The following is a 19,871-nucleotide window of genomic DNA, read 5'->3' on the forward strand; positions in this document are numbered from 1 at the left end:
ATTTTCATCTGTTTCAATTACTCAAAATGTTATTATTAGAATATTACATTTTATATGCAGAAAAATTTAGAAATAAAAAACAATTAAAAACAGCTTAGCTGAGAATTCTTTCTATTAGATTGTAAAAACATGGTTCCCTACCTCAATTTATCCTAGATTATATCACATGTAATCTCCTTTTATTGTAAATGAAATATGATCTCATGTATACATAAATGTAGCTTTTAAGAATGTTAATGTCAGGGCAGCTAGGTAGTACAATAGATAGAGCACCAGCCCTGAAGTCAGGAGGACCTGAGTTTAAATCTGGCCTCAGATACTTAACGCGCCCTAGCTGTGTGACTCTGGGCAAGTCACTTAACCTCAACTGCCTCAGCAAAAACAAACAAAAAAAGGAATGCTAATGTCAGAAGTGATTGACAGGCAAGAAGACAAATAAAATCAAAAAATGAGAGTGATTACTCTTTCTCCTTCCTTCCACCCTAAAATGCTTATGCCCTAGGGGCAAAAAGGAAAGATGACAAAGCAGAAAAGGTATCTGTGGAGAGACTCAGGATCAGAAAGTAGTAGAATTTGATACATGTTGGAAAGATTTTTTTAAAAAATGTACTCCAAAAAGGGTGTGTTAACTTACTAGAAACAGATCAATGAGAAAGGACTTGAAAGTGGGAAAAAGTCATTTTAGTCATTTGGAATAAATTCAGGCTGGCAGAAAAAACCTTGGGGAGGAAAATCTTGATAAAAAGACACTGAGAGAAACCAAAGAGTGGCTAGAACCATTATTTTATGATCAGGCGGCTTCAACAAAATAACTTTCAAGAGAGGATTCTGGGAAGATAGTAGAGTAGATCAAAAAATTCCAGGTTCTCCAGATTTCTTCCACAAATAAGAGAAAATAGCACTATAGGGTGAACAAAGGGCTGACCAATGGTCCTCCTAAGGCAACTGGAGAAGATTGACAAAGAAAAAATCCTGGATAGAAGTTTGGACTGAAGTATAAACACTTCCAGGCTAGCTCCAGGGATGTACCTTAGAACTATTTGGGTTAGGAGATACCTTTGGCTCCAGCCATATAAATTTTCACTTCCATGACAGTGTGGGAAGTACTGAGTCTGAGCATGGGAAGATTGAAAGAACACCTGCTGAAAAAGAATACAAGGCCCAATTGTGCCACTGAGACCTGATTGAGAAGGAACCAGAGCATGTTGGGTGAGTGCAGAAGTAATGGGGGGCAAGGATGCTGCTGGCTCTGGGTACTGAAAGGAGAGTGGAGTAATTGGTTTCAGTTTTACCTCCCCTTATCCTTATTCCAGGACTAGAATTTGTTAAAATAACAAACTTTTATTTCAAAAAATGATCAGGCAAAGAAAAAAGGACCCAATCACAGAAAGTTACTATGGGAATAAAAATGACCTGAGTTTGTCTTCGGAGGAGGAAACTGAAGCAAAACAAGTCTCTCCTACCTCCAAACAATAACATCAAATGATCATTTGCCCCCGAGAGAATTAATAACAGAAGAATTTAAAAACAACTTTAAAAATCAAATGAGAGAGATTAAGGGAAAAAAAAAAAACTTTTCCCACATTTATTTTAAGAAAAAGAATAAAAAAAAGAAAAACAGAAAAGGAATACAAAACAAAATGAAAGAAGACATAAGAGAACATTGTAATTAATATGCCCAGCAAAACATCAAGGAGGAATAAAAATATATAACACCAAATACCAATTCAAGAAAGTTTATACATATTAGTAGAAGAAACTATATTCATGAGTGTCCATCTTTTCTTTACTTCTTTGTAAATTGTTTTGTTCTCTGCTGCTCATCTTTTTTTTACTTTATTCTTTTCCCCCCTTTCATCCTCTGCCCCCAAGCAGACTATAGTTAAGAAAGGATATATTTATATATACATATGCAACACATACATCCACACTCTCACAATAACATACACACATATCTTTTCTTTCCTTGTTAACGCTTTGCTTTAATTCTGCTCCCAATTTACCTTTAACCATCCTCCACCCCTGGATCCCTCCCTTGTCTTCTTTCCTCACCCTTTGATTCCCTTTCTCCCCATCCCTTCCCCTTTATTTTTTTATAGATTTTGGAGGGTGCTATACCTTTCATAATATATAAGTAGTGTTGCCTATTTAACCCATTTCATTGTGAATAGATTTTCAGAACTATGAGTCCTCTTCCCAACCTATAATGCTTCTGTTTCTATTCTTCATCTGCACCTCATTTGTATGACATAATTATTATTTTTGTCTTAACTACCCCAATCTTTCTTTCGAGCTGTTGTATTGTCGATATCAATCTTAAACATATGCTATAAATTTCTCATTAAAAAAAAATAAACAATTTATCCATGTTGAGTTCCATGAAATTGATCTTTGATATTGACTCGTATATGCTAAATTTTTTATTAAGTTCGGATTTGGTTGAAAGTCCTGAAACTTTGAAAGTTCATTGAATGTCCATTTTTTTCTCATGCAATATAATAGATAATTTTGCTTGATTTGATATTTTTTGGCCACAGATCTACTTCTTCTGATTGGTGGTAGATATGATTCCAGGACCTGTGGTCTTTTATTGTAGCTGCTGATAAGTCCTGGACAATTTTAATTGTAACTCCAGTGTATTTGAATTTTTTTTCTCATTTTTTGCAAAATGTTGTCTTTGATCTGGGGGTTTTGAAATTTGTTACTAATGTTTCTATATGTTTTCACAAAGGATCTAGTTGAGGTGGGGATTGTTGGATTTTATTCTATTTCTACTTTCCCCTCATGTTATATCACTCTTAGATTATTTCTTGCATTATTATGTCAAGGTCCTTTTATTGGTCACAGCTGTCAGGCAATCCAATTTAAAAAAAAAATTCCATTCTTTTTCAGTTCTCCAAATCTGTCATTTTTCTTTACGATGTTTCACATTCTGTTCTGTTTTCTCCTTCTTTAGAATCTGTTTTTTTTATTTCTTGGTTTCATAGCTTCATTGGCTTCCCCTTGCTCAATTTTAATTTTCAAAGAGTTATTTTCGTCTTTGAGATTCTGTATCTCTTTTTCTAGCTGGTTAACTTTTTTTTCATAATTTTCTTGTTTTTCTTGGATGGTTTTTATTTATTTAGTTAAGTTAGTTTTGTTTTTTCCTCTATGACTCATTTGATTTTTAAATTCTTTTTTGAGTTCTATAAATTCTCTCTGGTACTTTTGGGGATAGAAGTTTTTTTTTACTTCAGTATCCTCTTCTGAAGAAGAATCTTGGTCTTTCCTGTTTCCATAGTATATTTCTATGGTGTGGTTCTTATTTGCTGGTTTTTTGTTTTTTGTTTTTTTAAATAAGAGGTATTAATGTAAATACCTCTAATCCTGGGGTGGAGAAGTTGGTGTCTTTGGCTTCATTCAGCTCTCCCCTCAGACTAGAAACCCCAAACTAAGAGCTCCACCACACAGCAAGTGACCATTGTTTGCAGGGTCTCTGTCCCACTGCCTTTGCGATTCACTGGGTGAATTCACTGTTCCTTCTCTCTCAGGGCTGTAATCCGCAGCAAAGCTGGATCTGGTGTTCCTAATCAGCAGTGTAGCAGGACTCAGATACAGATTCCACAAGCCCTCTGGGAGGTGAAACTTTCTTTGGTTCTGGCTAAGGCTCCAGCCACACCCAGATAGCCCCAGAACTTCCCACTTGGTGTTTTTGTGGAGCCTGCAGGAAGTGTTTGCATTTTGCACCAGTTAATCCTGGCCTTGGACTTTCTTCAGATATTCTCAGGTTGTACCAGAAGGACTCCTCCTTCACCCCAAGTCTTTTTGATTCTTCAAGAGTTTGCCCTGAGGCATAAATTTGTTCTATTTGTGGGGGAAATCAGAAGAGCTTGAAATTTACCAACCTACTCCACCATCTTCCCAGAATCCTCACCAAGGAAAATTTTTTAAAAATAAGAACAATCAAAGATAAATAAGATTATAAAAATTAAGCTCTTGAAAATTAGAATTGGGCCCTAAAGAGAAGCCAGTGAAATTATAAGACAGCAAGAAATAATAAAACAAAATATAAAAAGTGAAAAAATAGAAGAGAATGTGAAACATCTTATAAGAAAAACAAATGATCTAGAGAACAGATCAAGAAGAAAAGACATAATAACCAGGCTACTTGAAAGCTACAGTCAAAAAAAGAATCTTGTTATAATAATGCAAGAAATATTTAAAGAAAATTGTCCTGAAGTGTTAGAAGAGGAAAAAGTGGAAATAGAAACAAATCTGCCAATGACCACCTGAAAGACATTCTACAAGGAAAACCTAAGGGAATATCTAATAGCTGAATTCTGAAATCCCTAGCTCAGAGAGAAAATATAAGCAAAAACAATCAATTCAGATATAGTAGAGTCAGAATTTGAATCAGACAAAATCTAGAAGGAGTTATACTAAAAGACTCTAGGTCTTTTAGTATATATCAAAGTATATATCAAAGAGCAAAAGAATTGGGATTGTAGCCAAAAACATCATACAAAGCCAAAGTCAGTAGAATCCTGAATGAAAAAAAAAAAGATCATTCAAAAAATTGTCAGACTTTAAGGAGTTTGTTACAAAGAGAAGTGAACTTAACAGAAAATTTGACATATAAGATTCAAAGAAATGTAAGGTAAACATTAAATAGTAATTACAAGGACTCAACAAGGATGAACTGTCTTCTTTTTATAAGTGGAAATCTAACCTGTATGTCTAAAATTGTGATTAGTAATTGGGTAGTTGAAAAGAAAGATCAGGGTAGAGCTGATTATGATATGATTCTAAAAAGCAAAGCTAAGTAGGAAAAGGTGGTAAAAAAAAAAAAAGTAATTAAAGAAATGAGGTGCAAGAGGAAGAACTGACACAGAGGACTTAAATGGAGAAGGAGGGCTGGTAGTTCTGGAACCTACTTTTATCAGGAATGGATTAAAGAAGGAACAATACATTTATATCTAGGAGGGTAAAAAAGTCTTCTAAATTCAGGGAGAAATAAGAGGGTAAGGAGATAGGGAGGAGGGGGAGGATAAGGGAGGGATTTTTTTATTACTTTTTTTTAATTTATTATAATAACTTTTTATTGACAGAACCCATGCCAGGGTAATTTTTTTACAACATAAGGGAGGGATTTTTAGAGGGAACCCTACTCACATCAGATTTGGGTTAAAGAGAGAACATACACATTTGGAACAGAATAAAAGTCTTTTTAATATTTGAAGAAATAAGAGGGAATAGAATAAGGATATAAAAGAGTGTGTAGATTAGAGGGAATGGGAGAAGGAAGGAATAACATATATTTGGAAGACTATAAATCTTTTAAATTCAGATACAAACCAGAGAGCAAAGGAAAAGGGTTGGAGGGAGAGGATGAGGTTGGGATACTGAAGAACAGGGTGGGGTGGGGTTGATAAGTAATAGAAGGGTAAGGTAACAGAAAGGAGGAGTCAGAAGGAATAGGAAACAAAACACTAACATAATAAAGATTAGGAGTAGAATTTATTAGGTTAAAAAAAAGCAGGGATAGTAATGATTTGAGACATAGTTAAAGTTAAAATAGATTTAATCAAAAGAGAAAAAAATAGAAAAACTATACTAAATGTCAGCTATATTAATCAATATTGTTTTAGACTATTTAAAATAATTAGATAATATAAGGTTTGAATATTGCTGTGATGTATCAAATGATGAGCTGGTGGATTTAGAAAAATATGAAAAGACTTGAATTTTTTGAAGGAAGATGTTATTCACCTTCAGAGAAAAAAGGACAAACAAACATAGTACACTCTTAGAAACATGCAGATGAAGGTATGTGTGTATATATGTATATGATTACAGGTCTCTATGTTATGTAATCTCTCTGTATATGAATGTGTATATTTGTGTGTGTATGTGTATGTGTGTATTCACACTTAATTATAGTGTGGGGGAAAGCAGGGGAGAAGAAAGGGAAGAATAAAGTTAAAAGTAATAATAATAAAGCACAGCAGAGAACAAAAGAAAACCTACAAAAAGGCAAAAAAAAAAAAGAAAAAGAAAAAGAACACAGTTCTGAACACAAAGTGTAGTATTATATAAGTTTTCTTGAAATGGAAATTTACTGGACAATATTTTGGATTCTCTCATATTCTGCTATGCACATGGCAATTGTTTTCCTTTTTCTATTTTGTATTTAAGTTTTAAATTAAAAAAAAAAGAAATAGCTTTTAATTTAGAATTTTAGAATTTAGAACCAGAGCGAATTTGAAAAGAAATACTTAGTGCTTCCAAAGTTGGGAGTGAAAGAATCAGTATGCTGGTCTGTCAGGAGTCCTAACCAGTAAGAACCATGTTAATATATTCAGTTTCATCAAGCTATGAGACTGGTATACCTATATACTTGGATTACATATTACTAAGTAAAAACAAATTGTCCTATAAACTTCAAACTGAGGGCATAGTTTTTTAAAGAGACTATCAAGTTAAAAGATAGTCGATTTTGGACAACAGCAACTTAAAATGGCCAAGATAGAATGCTTTCTTGTTTGGAGATGTATCAAACTCATTTAATGATTAATATTTTTCATGGGGTTGTGATAGAGATTACTGTCACCAGCAAGTGGGGAAAATGACAACCCACATCCCAAATGTTTTGGAATCTCGGTAAACTGGGAGTTAACTTTTTTTTTTCTAATTTATTTCCTTGTCCATTTTAGGTAATCATTTCCTTTCTCAGCTACAATCTTATAATCAAGTTTTAGAGTAGTTTTTTAGAATTACTACTATTCAGGCTGATTTCAGAAAAGTCTGAAAAGATTTACATGAGCTGATGCTAAGAGAAGTGAGCAGAACCAAGATAATATTGTATATAATAATAATAATAAAATTATGTGATGAACAATTGTGATGGCCAACTGGCTCTTTTCAATAATGAGGTGATTCAAGGCAATTCCAAAAGACTCATGATGGAAAGTACCATCTGCATCCAGAGAGAGAACTTATGGAGACTTACTGTGGACCAAAGTAAGTATTTTCACCCTTTTTTTTGTTGTTGTTTGTTTCCCTGTTTTGTTTTGTTTTTCATTTATAATTTTTCCCCTTTTGATCTGATTTTTTTGTGTGTACAATATGACAGATATGTAAATATGTTTAGAAGAATTGCACATGTTTAACTTATATTGGATCACTTGTCTTTAAGAATAGGGAAGTGGAGGAAAGCGTGAAAAATTTGGAAGGTTTTGCAAAAGTGAATGTTGAAAACTGTCTTTGCATGTATTGGGGAAAATAAAATACTATTAAAATAAAAAAGAATTGCTGCTATTCATTTAGGGATTTTCTTTTTTGTCTCTGTATTCTTACTGAACACCTATCGCTTATCTCTACTATTTAATGTTTTGCTACCTCAGGATAAATCCATTTGCTATTCACCATCTACTAAACACACCACATACACAATTATGTATATGTTTTTGCTCTTTCATAACTCCTACACATCTTCTCAAGCCTAGTTAAAATCTCACTTTCTCCATGAAGCTTACCCTGATGACTCTAATACTAATTGAATTTCTGTGATACATGTAGTTGGTATCATATAATTTATCATTGATTATATACTGTTAATATTATTTTGTATGATTTCTTTGTTATATATCTTGTCTCTGCAACTTTATCCTATATGCTCTTTGAGGTAAGAACCATGTTTCAAATTCCTTTTGCAAATATACATGGAGCTTAACATGGTGCTTGAAACATAGCAGGTCTTCAATTAGATTTAACAAATATTTGTTAAACCCATATTATATATAGGGTATTGTGCCAGTTATTAGGAATATAATGTCATGGATCTTACCTTGAATTACATAACACTAAAATTAGAATGGCATAAAAGAGGAGCTAATACTCTCTTAGAGGAAGAGATGTATAGTGTATGGTAAGTGTACACACACACACACACGCACGCACACAAAGATATATAACACTATTGGTAATAAAGAAAAAAAATGTGACTAGAATAAAGAACGGCCTAGGCAAAATGTCACAGAAAATTACTTTCAAGTATGTCAGGGAAGACTACATATAGATGACAGCATGAACACTGGGTCTTAAAGGATGGGAAGAAAACAGGAAGACACAGACTTCAACATGTGTCAATAAGAATGGAGTAGTCCCAAACCAGGAACATGTTGGAATCTTTACAAAGTGTTAAGCTATTAGAGTTGATAGAGACAATAATTACCTAATTTAGCATGGTTCAATATGATTGATTTGATCTTAGAAGGAGATATTTTGGGCCAGAACTTGAAACAAGATATTAAGTACAACAGATAGAAACGATGCTTGTGTTCACACCTTTAGAGAGCTCATAGAAGCAAGAAATATTTAAGTACTCATTGGAGTTCACATGTTTGGGAGATTTCAGGGTTTAGAAAGAGATAACGGAATTCACACCTCCCTTGAAGTTCTTAGGGCCAGAGAGCATGCTGGGAGATATCCCACAATCCCACTCTCGGAGAAGTAGCATAAATACAGCTTCAGTGAGCCACTCGAGAGAGTTACTTGGGAACATTCCCAGGGGTCAAGAGGAGCACTCTGCGAGGAAGCCCACAAGCCCTCTCTTCAAGGCAAGAGATATTCATTGCATCTTCCACCTTGGTGCTGGCTGGAGTCTGAAGAATAAACCTTTGGATTTGGAGACATTCGGAGGGAGCTTTTGGAACCAAGCAGAGAGATAGCCCTGAGCTAACGGGGCTATATTGAAGGACACAATAAAAGATCTGAACTTTTATCACCTGGCTGTGTTTTGGAAAAAGAACATCACATTTTAAAGAACAAAAACACCAACAGGAACAGAAGATGGCACGAACAAAGATGAAGAAGATATCAAGGACAAGAGTTATAGCTGGAGAGTGGTCAAATTTGCCAGGAACTATTATTCAAAAAATTGTTTAATAATTGATTAACTGCTGGAAATAGCTGGGATAAGAATCACTCCAATTTATGAATAAAACAGAAATTTCTCTCCTTTTGTTTGGAATGGAACTAGTCACAAGGAATTTTATACCTTCAGTATAGAAAAACTATTGCAGCTTTCTATTTTTGCCATGACAGTGATGATAATAGTAGCAATAACACATTTACTTTATGCTTTAAGGTTTACATAGTATTCTCCTCACAATAAATTTGTAAGGTAGTTGATGCAAATATTATTATCCTCTTTTTTTTGGAAGGGAAAATCAAGTAATTCATCTAAGATACTCAGCATCTGAAAGAATATTGAAATCTAGGACTTTGGATTCTAAATCAGTGTTCTTTGCTCTGTATTGTTAAGATAGGGATGAAAGAGGAACCCTGGAAGAAGAGAATGCATATTGTACATTATATTAGCAGAAGATTGTGCAAGAGAGCACCCATCAGAATGATTACCTAGGCTGAAAAGTACACAACTGGCAGCTGAGAAACTGAAAGGATTTTTATATCCAATTCTATGTCAGTCTAAACTGTTTCCCCCAATGGCCAAGGCCATATACCCTATGTGTGCAACTTATATTTCTATCTTCTTTACTCCATGTATTTGTTAACATAATTTTTCATTCTATAATTGGCCTCCCTCTGTCCTCTACCTCTGGAGTCTTTCCTTTACATGAAGATCCAACTCAAGAATCACCCCATCTTTGCCCTTCCCCAGCTGTAAGCTCTGTCTCTTTCCTCATGTTCTTAAAGGATTTCTCTTTTTCAATTCATCATCCCTAGTTTAATAGTTATTTGTCCATAAGGATCAACCTCTACTCTTTTTTTTTTTTTTTTATTTTTATTTAATAGCCTTTAATTTACAGGATATATACATGGGTAACTTTACAGCATTAACAATTGCCAAACCTCTTGTTCCAATTTTTCACCTCTTACCACCCCCCACCCCCTCCCCTAAATGGCAGGATGACCAGTAGATGTTAAATATATTAAAATATAACTTAGATACACAATAAGTATACATGACCAAAACATTATTTTGCTGTACAAAAAGAATCAGACTCTGAATTATTGTACAATTAGCTTGTGAGGGAAATCAAAGATGCAGGTGTGCATAAATATAGGGACTGGGAATTCAATGTAATGGTTTTTAGTCATCTCCCAGAGTTCTTTTTCTGGGTATAGCTAGTTCAGTTCATTACTGCTCCATTAGAAATGATTTGGTTGATCTCGTTGCTGAGGATGGCCTGATCTATCAGGACTGGTCATCATCTAGTATTGTTTCAACCTCTACTCTTAACAGACACATGTACAATGGACTGGAGATATAAAGATAGGTACTACATCACCATCCAGTGTAATTTTTGGACACATAGTAAAGTTCTTGCCCTTAGAATTTCATCCTTCGGTACCACCAATTAATTCTACTCTCTGAAAAACCAGACTAATTTTAGAAAAAAAGAAGCTTTAGTCTTGACTCAAACATTACTTTCACTGACTCATGGCAAGTCAGGTCACTACCTTGTGCTTCCATTGCCTTATTTGTAAAATGGGAATGATGGTACTTTCACTACTTATCCCAAAGAGATATAAGGGGGGAAGTAAACCTTAAGCTGAGCAATAATTGCTTTTACAACATTCAGGAAGTGTTCATCAAGTGTTCGCTTGAAGACTTCCAGTGACTTACTTCACAAACCTCTAAAACAGCCTATTTCACTCTGGAGAGTTCTGATTGTTAGAGCTACACTTAAGTTTTCCTCTTGCAATTTCCAGTACAGCTCCCAGTAATGTTCTTGGATCAAGAAGAATGAAGCTAACCCATTTTCCAGATAGATGGCTTAGAAAGCAACTATTATGTTTTGTTCTTCCTCCTATCCACCCCTGCAAATCCCCTTTCCCAGATCTTCTCTAAATTACATCAAACATCCCTACTTCCATTGGATACTCAAATAGTATGATCTTGAAATACTTTACCAAACTAGCTGCCCCTACCTGGGTATAATCCAGTTTGCCAATTTCCTTCCTAAAACATGGTCCCCAGAACTGCACACAATACTCCAGATGTATTCTGATCAGAGCAGGCTGCAGAGAACCATATCATCAATCTTCTTGCTCTAGACACTCTATTTATTAATGCATCCCAACATGCAGTATTTTCTGGACTGTCTTTGCACACTGGTGAATCATATTAAGCTGGAAGTTAATTAAAATTTCTAATACTTTTTAGATGAACTGGGTGGTCTAGCCATACCTCTTCCATTTCATATGTATTAAAATTTATTTTTGAAACTCAAGTATAAGATGTAACATTATCTTATTAAATTGGATATTATTGTATTTCACCTGACATTCTACCTTGGTGAAATCTTTTTTTTTTTTTTTTTGCTTCTATCTCTATCACCTAATATATTAGTTGTCACTCCAAGATTTTTGCCATATGTAAATATGAGACAAATCATGTAGATCTTTTGCCAAGGCATTATAAAACTGTTAAAACAAAATAAGACCAAATACAGAATCCAGAGTTACGATACCTCATCAGAGATTCCCATCTAAGCCTACATTGTTCTCTTTGTGTCCTACTATTCAAAGAGCTCTGTCCTATCAATTCAAAGGCTTCAAACTTGTGGCCCTTACTTTCCCAAACTCCTGAGTGTGGTCCAAATTTAAATTGAAAATTAAGATTAAATTAAACCCAGAATATAATTGGAAAATGTTGATACCAATGACAGCCCATATTTTTCCATCTTTACCAAGAATAGCATTAGCAATTTTGTTAAATGCTTTGCTAAAATCAAGTAAACTATAAAGAATTTTCTTGATCTCTCAGTCTGGTAATAACTGCCCCTCCAAAAAACCAAACCAAACCAAACTAACAAAAACTACAGAAATTTCCAGAAATGGAAATAGTGGCTGGCACCTGTGAAGTGAAATGTCTTTCCTCTCTCCCCAAGTTCACATTTCCAAAATTAGCTCAAATAATGAAGTTGTAAGCTTTCATAGTAATTAATTAAAATCAATTTATTTATATAAGTTTTAGGCCAACCAAAGATTCTCTAAGGTTTTAAAACTTCCTATACTAAGCAGTATTTTGAAGCTAAATTCGAAGTCAAGTCTTTGGAGTGGGGGAGGGGGGAGGAAGAAGAGAATTTAGTCCTTAGCTACTTTTGAGTCATGTGAAGTAATAATCAAATAATCATGAGTCCAGCCTACTGAAAATGGAATAAAATTTAGTAACATCACCTCTCAATACATACAGCTCTAAATGGTAATCAACAGTTGAGTTCAGGGGTTGCAATAATATTCCTGGCATAAGGAATTTCCTGGAAATTAACAACTGGCTAAGCTTCTTTATTTGGATCATCAGTTGTTGGGGGTGGTCAGTAATCTAAGGAAATGCAGCATTTATTTATGCATAATTAATCACTTTAGTTATCCTGGTGACATTTTTAAAAGTCAATGTGTCTTGGTTGAGTTTAACTTTGTTATCTTACATTAGAAAGTAAAGACCCATAAGTTATTTCTGTGCACACCAAGTCACACAATTTCAAGGGAGGGTAACCTAATGGATACAGCACTGGGAAATTATAACAGGCTTTGTAAATCTTAAGCCTGACACTGCTTTGTTCTATTCTGATAGTATTGCAAACTTACATTTCATTATTGTTTCAGAGCACATGAAATATCATTCCTACTGACAAAGAATTGGTCCCTTGACATAATGCTACATTAGACAAGGCATATCCATTCTCACCACATGAATGCATATCAATAAGCATGCATACTTCTGCCCCAAGATAACCCTCTCTTCTCTAAAGAAGCATTGCTTAGAGCTGAAGGTCCACCTGGCAAAAACAAATATTCCATAATACTCAGACTCACAGAAGCAGATGAAGTAAAATTTGTGAGACTGAGCCTTGGGAGTAGTAAAATGAAGCAATTACTGGGATCAAATCCAGTGATTTGGGAATATACTTATCTATAAGCTTAGAGACAAGTCATTTAACCTTTCAGTGAATCAGGAGTTCCACAAAGCAATGAGTTTACAGGTTTGGTTCCTCCAGGCCCCCAACCTTGATTTATAGACATAGATGAAGTTACTAAGAAAATGACCTTTCCAGTGTCATAGAAAGGTACATTAAAAGTAGATCTGAGAATGAAGCTAGAATTTTTCTACGGATTTTTTAATTTTGTAAATGAGTGGTTTGATCCATTCTGACTAATTTTCTGAGTTTCTTTTTAGCTAAAACGGAGCCACATGTAATCACATTGTTTTAGCTATTTAATGTATATCACATCACAAAATTCTCAATTTTGCAGGAGCCAGGTTTCTGTATAAATTTATCTGATGACAGCTTTGTGAAAGGAGTAAATCAAACCTTAGTTTTGTATTGTGTCTCTTATTAACTAAGGAAGGGTCTTCTAAGGTACAGAGCTAATGTGTCAGCTTGTATAGTTGATGTTTGTGTACAGATAGATGCTATGGAGACACAGATATCCATTTAGCCTTTTCAACTGGATAATTTGAAAAATGTGCTGCCAAGGACTTTTTTTCCCCCGGTGCAAATCAACAGGTGGTTTGGCACCAATATTTCTGTTTGCTTGTGGTTTTCACCTCTGGTTTCAGGAAAGAAAATAAAATGATACCTTTTCAATGCTGCATTTCAAGTTGACCATATGGAAAGCAAGGTTTCATTCCAGCCAATTCTCTTTCTCTCACAACGTGGGGGAAAAATGCCAGCCTCTGCTGCTCTCACCATCAGCCATGGTACAGATGTTTTTGAAAATGCAAAAATAAGGAGAGAAAAGAAACAAAAAAACCCATACAAATGAAGTTTTGCATAAATGAAAAACAGAGTATATAATTACCATAACTGAAAAAAGGTAAATGCTTTCCCCCTTTGCATTAGCCAAGAAGAACCAAAACAAACAAATAAAAAAGTTGATGTTTTGACTTAATCAACAGTTTTCATGAAACTAACAATTTACAAGGACCACCTCAAAATTCTGAAGTGGAATAAAAAACAGACTCCTTCTAATCTGATAAAAAGGCTTTTAAAAAATATCCAAGAATACTATAATATGACCTATATAAATAAATTTCTGTTAAAGGAACAGGTCCATTACAAAACTCAAAACCAAAACATGTTTTTCAGGTACCAAACTAACATATATATATATATATATATATATATATATATATATATATATATAAAGAGAGAGAGAGAGAGAGAGAGAGAGAGAGAGAGAGAGAGAGAGAGCGCACAAGTTTGAAAGCTGGCAAGGAAAGAAAATTTGTTTAGAAATAAGAAAAATTCAGAGAACCAGTCAAATAAAAATGTGACTGAAGAAGAAATAGCTCTAAGATTTTTTTTTAAAAGTACATTCCCCAGCATATCAGTCCTAAGTAATAAAACTGACAGGACTGATCAGTTATGTCCTGATTAATACTACTTAATCATCTGAAGGTAAATTAACATTATGGAAATTACTTTATTAAAAGAGAGATATAATAAATGTGAACTGCAAGAGGGCAGCTTGCTATAATAGAAAAAGAATTGGCTTAAGAGTCAGGAAAGCCAGGTTCTAGGAGAGGCTCTGTCACATATATGATATGGGATATTTGGTCTCGACCAAAGCCAAAATCTCAAAAGAGTTATATCAGTGGATCCTTTTTTAAGTTTCATGGATCCTTTGAAGGGTCTAGTTTTAGGAATAATATTTTTTAAATAATTTAAATGAATGGGTCAGATGTGTCGTCATATGTCTGTAATCTTTGCTAATGGGTAGAGATGCAGCTAGAAGACTGCATGACTTGAGGGATTCTAAATTATAGTAGGGTGAAAGATAAATGGGTGACCATGCTAAGTTCAGCATGAATTTGGTTAGCCCCTGAGAGTGAAATAGCCCACAATGGAAAAATTAAGCAGGTAAACTTTCATACAGATCAATGGTAAGATTGAACCTATGAGGAGCTGATACCTTTCAAGCCCAGATGAGGTATGGATATTTAGTTTCAAAATATTAATATCATCATTAACAACAATGATAAAAAAGAATGTCAAATTTCTTTTAGAGGCTAACGAAAATAAATATATCATTTTTTTTCACATCTGAGTTTATAGGTCACGTGAAATCTGTCCACCAGCTTGAAAATTCCTAAATTAGATGATTTCTAAGGTCCTTTCCATTTTAAAGAGGCTATGATCCCTATTAAGTTCATTGGAAACAGGACATAATCCAGGATGGGTTAGACATTTCCATTCTTACCTCTTTGAATATAAAACACAAAAACACAGAGTAGATATCCTCAGGGATAGAGACCCTCAACACACAATATTGATACTACTTGTGCTATAATATTTGTTAAATTAACTCATTTTAAAAAGAACTTCTTTTTTTTATATAAAGTAAATTAAGACTTCTTTTTTTCTTCGCCATTTTTTGCCAGGAGAAGAGGGAAAAACTATGCCATTCTCCTCCCAACATTAAAGCAACAAACTCAGTTGCATGTCATTAAATGCAGTTCTATATTATCTTCTTTCTGTTTAAATGTTAGCTTGTCCACAGATAGAAGTGGAGCTGTATACAACCCTTTCCTCCTTTCTTTCTGGATAATATCTTTGCAATTGTTAAGCAGACAGTCTCTCCTTTTTACATAAAGAATAGGCAGTAAACCCTTCCCACCTGTTTCTCTGAAGTACATGTCTAACTGAAGGAAGGTGTAGATTGCATAGTAAGATATTGGGAATAATAGGGAGAAAGTATTTCATCTGCCAAACAATACTACAGTCAATTTGCTAGCTCTGAAAGAAAGTTAAGACCCACTAGGGTTTTGGCAAGAATTTTGGGTTTTTGTTGAATGATGATAATCTTTTTAAAACACAAAAACTCTTTCATTTAAAAGCCCATGAGGCACTATCCAGAAAAAATTAGTCTGATAATGCAAGATTTTTCATGCCAGAGGTCTCCTGATCTAGGGACAGACAAAAATATTATAACTGGTTCCACAACAAATCAGAATGGAGCTAGAAAGAATTCAAGCTAACATGAGACCCATATGGAACTAAAATTTGTTTTTCCTCAATGGCAAGTGTCTTAAGGAGTAAAGTCATTCTTCTTTACTCTTTAATACACATATGCCTGAGGAAAGAGGGGAGTTGGAATGTTCAGGGGCACAACAAACAAAGCTTTTATTACTGCTAAATCTAAGATCCATGAAATGGCACCCTCAATGAATGCCAATTTCTGGATGTTGGTTCCTCTTGACAAACTTGATAAGAGAAGGGTTATAAAAATAGAATGGAGAAATTCAGTGATTGCTATGATATGTGAACCGTCCTGCTGGCTAATCCATAAGCATGATGTATGTCAGTGATGGAGATGAAGTAAGATAGGGTCAAGGAGATATTCCTGAAATACCTCTGTTCCAGATGAAGGAGAAGGTGAACAGCAAAATACAGGTAGGAAAAGAAGAGTTGAGAGCACTTTGGTGGGTAAGACTAGATCAATCCAGACGACTTTGGTGGAGGAGAGTTGAGGAGAAGTGCTAACAATAGTCACTGGCAGTCCTGATACTTTTTGTTTAAGCTCATAAAAGATTTCTGTTCAATTTTTCTAGCACATAGCTTTACTGTCAAGATTCTACAATGCTTACATTTCTATGAGACACAGAAAACATGTTCTTATGTTGCTCACTTTGCCCAATCCCAGAAAGTCATCCTGAGATTGTCCTTTATGGTTTGCCATACAAGCTAACTTCCATACATCAGAAAAATTTTGTGCCTAAGGTTTCAATGCTCTTATGTCATTAAGAGGCAGCAGTTGTGTATGTGTAGAGGCTGTAGTGATATGAACAAGGCCTGGGGCAAAAAATCCTGGTGTCTCACTAGTGTTCTGTTCTGTTAGGGTATATTGCCAACATGTTTAATAAAATGAAGGTCAAAATGGTAGACTGCTGCTAAAAATGGGAGTATTTCAGTGGCAGGAATAACTTACTTGTCATCAACTTGTTAATGCAATAGTCAAACATTTCTGTGACATGTACAGTATCAGCTATAGCTTCAGCAGATAAAGGGTCTAGAGCTGGGAGATACTGCAGATGCTTTAGCTCAGAGGAAGGCTTAGCAGAGCCAAAACGTCAGCAGGGCCTGTTTGTTCCATACTTTCCATCTCGCTTTGTGAAAGAAATGTTAGATTACTGCAATGACAAGTTTGTGACAAGCAAGTCATTTGTGCAACTGGTGCACTCCTGTTTTTGTCTGTTTACTACTCAGACTTGTGAATGCCATTTCAAGCACTTACAGGATTTCTGGCTCTCATTAAGGAGAGATGGCTCCTCCATGTTTAGAATTCTCTACTTTGAAGAGAATTACTGAGCAATGACTTATCTTTGTGACCGTAGTCTTGAACCAAAATTTTCTTTGCTCATTGAAAATTAATGGGGTTGATTGTGGCATCATAAATTGATATCACAGGGACTGAATAGTGTGAATTAGCAGCAGCTTTTTCTTTAGATAATAGAATGATTATCACAAGCTAAGAGTGAGATTGCAGACTAAAATAAAATAAACTGATCTCCTGCCTCAACTGCTACAGTGATCTATTGCCACATGGCATACATGTAGAAGCACAAGACATTCACTATTAGCAAAGTTTGATGATGTCATGGATGTTTCATGTTCAACTTTCAAGAAGGATGCTTTGGATTTCTGAAGCAAAGGAGTGTGAAGATTGGTGGAAAGAGCTAGATATGATTAGTCTGAGGAACAGAAGACTTGCAGAGAGCATATAGCTGACTTCAAGTATTTGAAGGTCTCTTATATATGGTAGATATATTCTATGTAGCTCAAAAGGGAAGATCTAAAGCCAATTAAAAATCCCAAAGAATCAGATTTGGGCTTAAAAGACAGAACAATTTTCCTGTGATATGGCCCAAAGCTGGGGGATCTGCCTCCTGAGGTAGTAAGTTCCCCTTCAGTGGAGATATACAGAGACTGAATGATCATTTGTTAGAGGCATCACAGAGGGGGATTCTTGTATCAGAGAAAAAGGAAGTTGGTTGGACTAAACAACATCTTGGATCCTTTGCGACTCAAGATTTTATGGTTCTATTATTAAGGGACTATGATGATGATTTGTCAAGGAGAGAGCAAGCACTATGCTAAATGCTGGGAATACAAAGAAAAATGAAAGGGGAAAGGGCTGAAGGCAATAGCAATAAAAGGAATAATCCTAGCCATCGAGGAGCTCACAGTCTAACAGAGAGACAACATGAGAACAACAATGTACAAACAACAACACAGGATACCTTGGAAATAATCAGCAGAAGGAAGTCACTACAGGATATTTATTATTTCCAAGCCAACCAATATAAATTCAAAAAACATTTAACTGAGTAGTAAAATAATGATATCACATTACAAAATTAAAGGGTGGAATCATTTATGTTGTTCCTTTTTTTTTCCCTGTAGGAATCTGAGACATCAACAAAGTTAGAATGAAGAGTTCTGGTTTCTATTCTTTGGCCCCTCATGAATTCATTGAGAGACTCTGGGCAAATAACTTTTATTTCTTGGGTATTAGCTTCCTTTTTTGTACAATGCAGATAATAATATCTGCTCCCTATCTACCTGACCTGGATGGTATAAAAAGATAAGAGATATAGAATATATTTAGTGTCCCAAATCAGTGCTCTATAAATACAAGTTAGCCTTAAGATCTTTATTAGGCATTGCTACCCAAATGTTTGTATATAATTTTATAAACAAATCTAAGGGCGATTCTCAGGAAATATTCCAGCCAGAGAGCCTAAAAGAAGATCTTTTTATAAGAAGGGAAACTATATATCTTAAATACTTCCTGGGGCACAATATAAAGTAAACCCACCAACACAAGGAAAATCATAATGCAAAATAGGCAGAGATTGATATAAGTAATTACAGAATGACATGTAAGTAAAGATTTATAAAAACCAATGAAATAGAGGCACTGATTATATAAGCTAATGGAGCTTTGCTTTATATTATTGGTTAACATTCTGATCTGGGAACAAGGAAAATGGAAATCATGATTTTTTTTTTTAAATTGGGAAGAGGATCCAGGAAGAAAAACTTGGATTAGGTTGTGTTTCCATCATCTTACAGGCCTTTAGGAAAGGAAAGGCTCATCAAGATGTTACTCCTTTTCCCTGGCCTGACCTATTCTTGCTTTAAATACACTAGGGAAGTAGTAAAAGTAGTTCTAACATAATCACCCATCTTTGTACTGTAAATGGAGAACTTTTGGCGGCATCTCCTTGTGACTCTGCCAATTTTTTCTCTCTGGTCTTGCATAGAGCCTTCAGTTTACCCTACTCTTTGCTCTAGTGCAAGCTCCAGGGAAACTTCCTTTCACTTGTCAAATTTTCTTTTTAGGTGGGACAAAGGGAAGTCATCTTTCTTATGGTTATAAGTATCACTGAAGCAATCTTAATTTCTAACTTTTTGGAGAATGTATCTTTTGTCCCATCATGTTTTTTTTTTTTTGTTTCTTTCTAATGACAACTTTGTAGTGAGTCCCTTTTGTATGGTAACTCTGAGCTATGCAAATCTAAACAGTGACGAGAATATACATGTCCAAGATGTAGAGACCTAGGATTTAGCTGATTTCTCTTTTACATTACATATACATTCTGATTCAAGTTATTTTGCAAATTGTAAAGGGCTGAAACTCTGAATAGGCGCACTGGAATCAGACAACCAAGCACTTAAGGCTAGTTACCTATTAGACAATATTCTATTAGCATATGCTTGGAAAATGGCCCTTCCCACTGTGCTGGCTAGGTATATACAGATGATTATAGCAGGGATTAGAGGGTGGAGTAAGACAAGCCAGAGTCACTTTGGAGGAGGATGACAAGGAGAGAGGAGGTTGTCTCCTTTACTTCT

The 19,871-nt window shown here is 34.9% G+C and overlaps 1 protein-coding gene across 21 annotated transcripts in view; it reads right to left on the minus strand.

Moving 5' to 3' along the window:
• The window catches only part of ZBTB20 (zinc finger and BTB domain containing 20), a 1,022,251-nt gene that overhangs the window by 286,025 nt on the left and 716,355 nt on the right, over positions 1 to 19,871 (minus strand). For 20 of the 21 annotated variants that reach the window (XM_031963653.1, XM_031963649.1, XM_031963663.1 and 17 more), the window contains one exon: positions 13,591 to 13,690. The exons of the other annotated variant lie outside the window; for it this stretch is intronic. The gene's annotated coding sequence lies outside the window, so the exon portion shown is untranslated. The remainder of the gene's footprint in view (positions 1 to 13,590; positions 13,691 to 19,871) is intronic. 21 annotated transcript variants of the gene reach the window in all.

Source organism: Sarcophilus harrisii, chromosome 3, assembly GCF_902635505.1.
Source record: "Sarcophilus harrisii chromosome 3, mSarHar1.11, whole genome shotgun sequence".
NCBI classification, from domain to species: domain Eukaryota; kingdom Metazoa; phylum Chordata; class Mammalia; order Dasyuromorphia; family Dasyuridae; genus Sarcophilus; species Sarcophilus harrisii.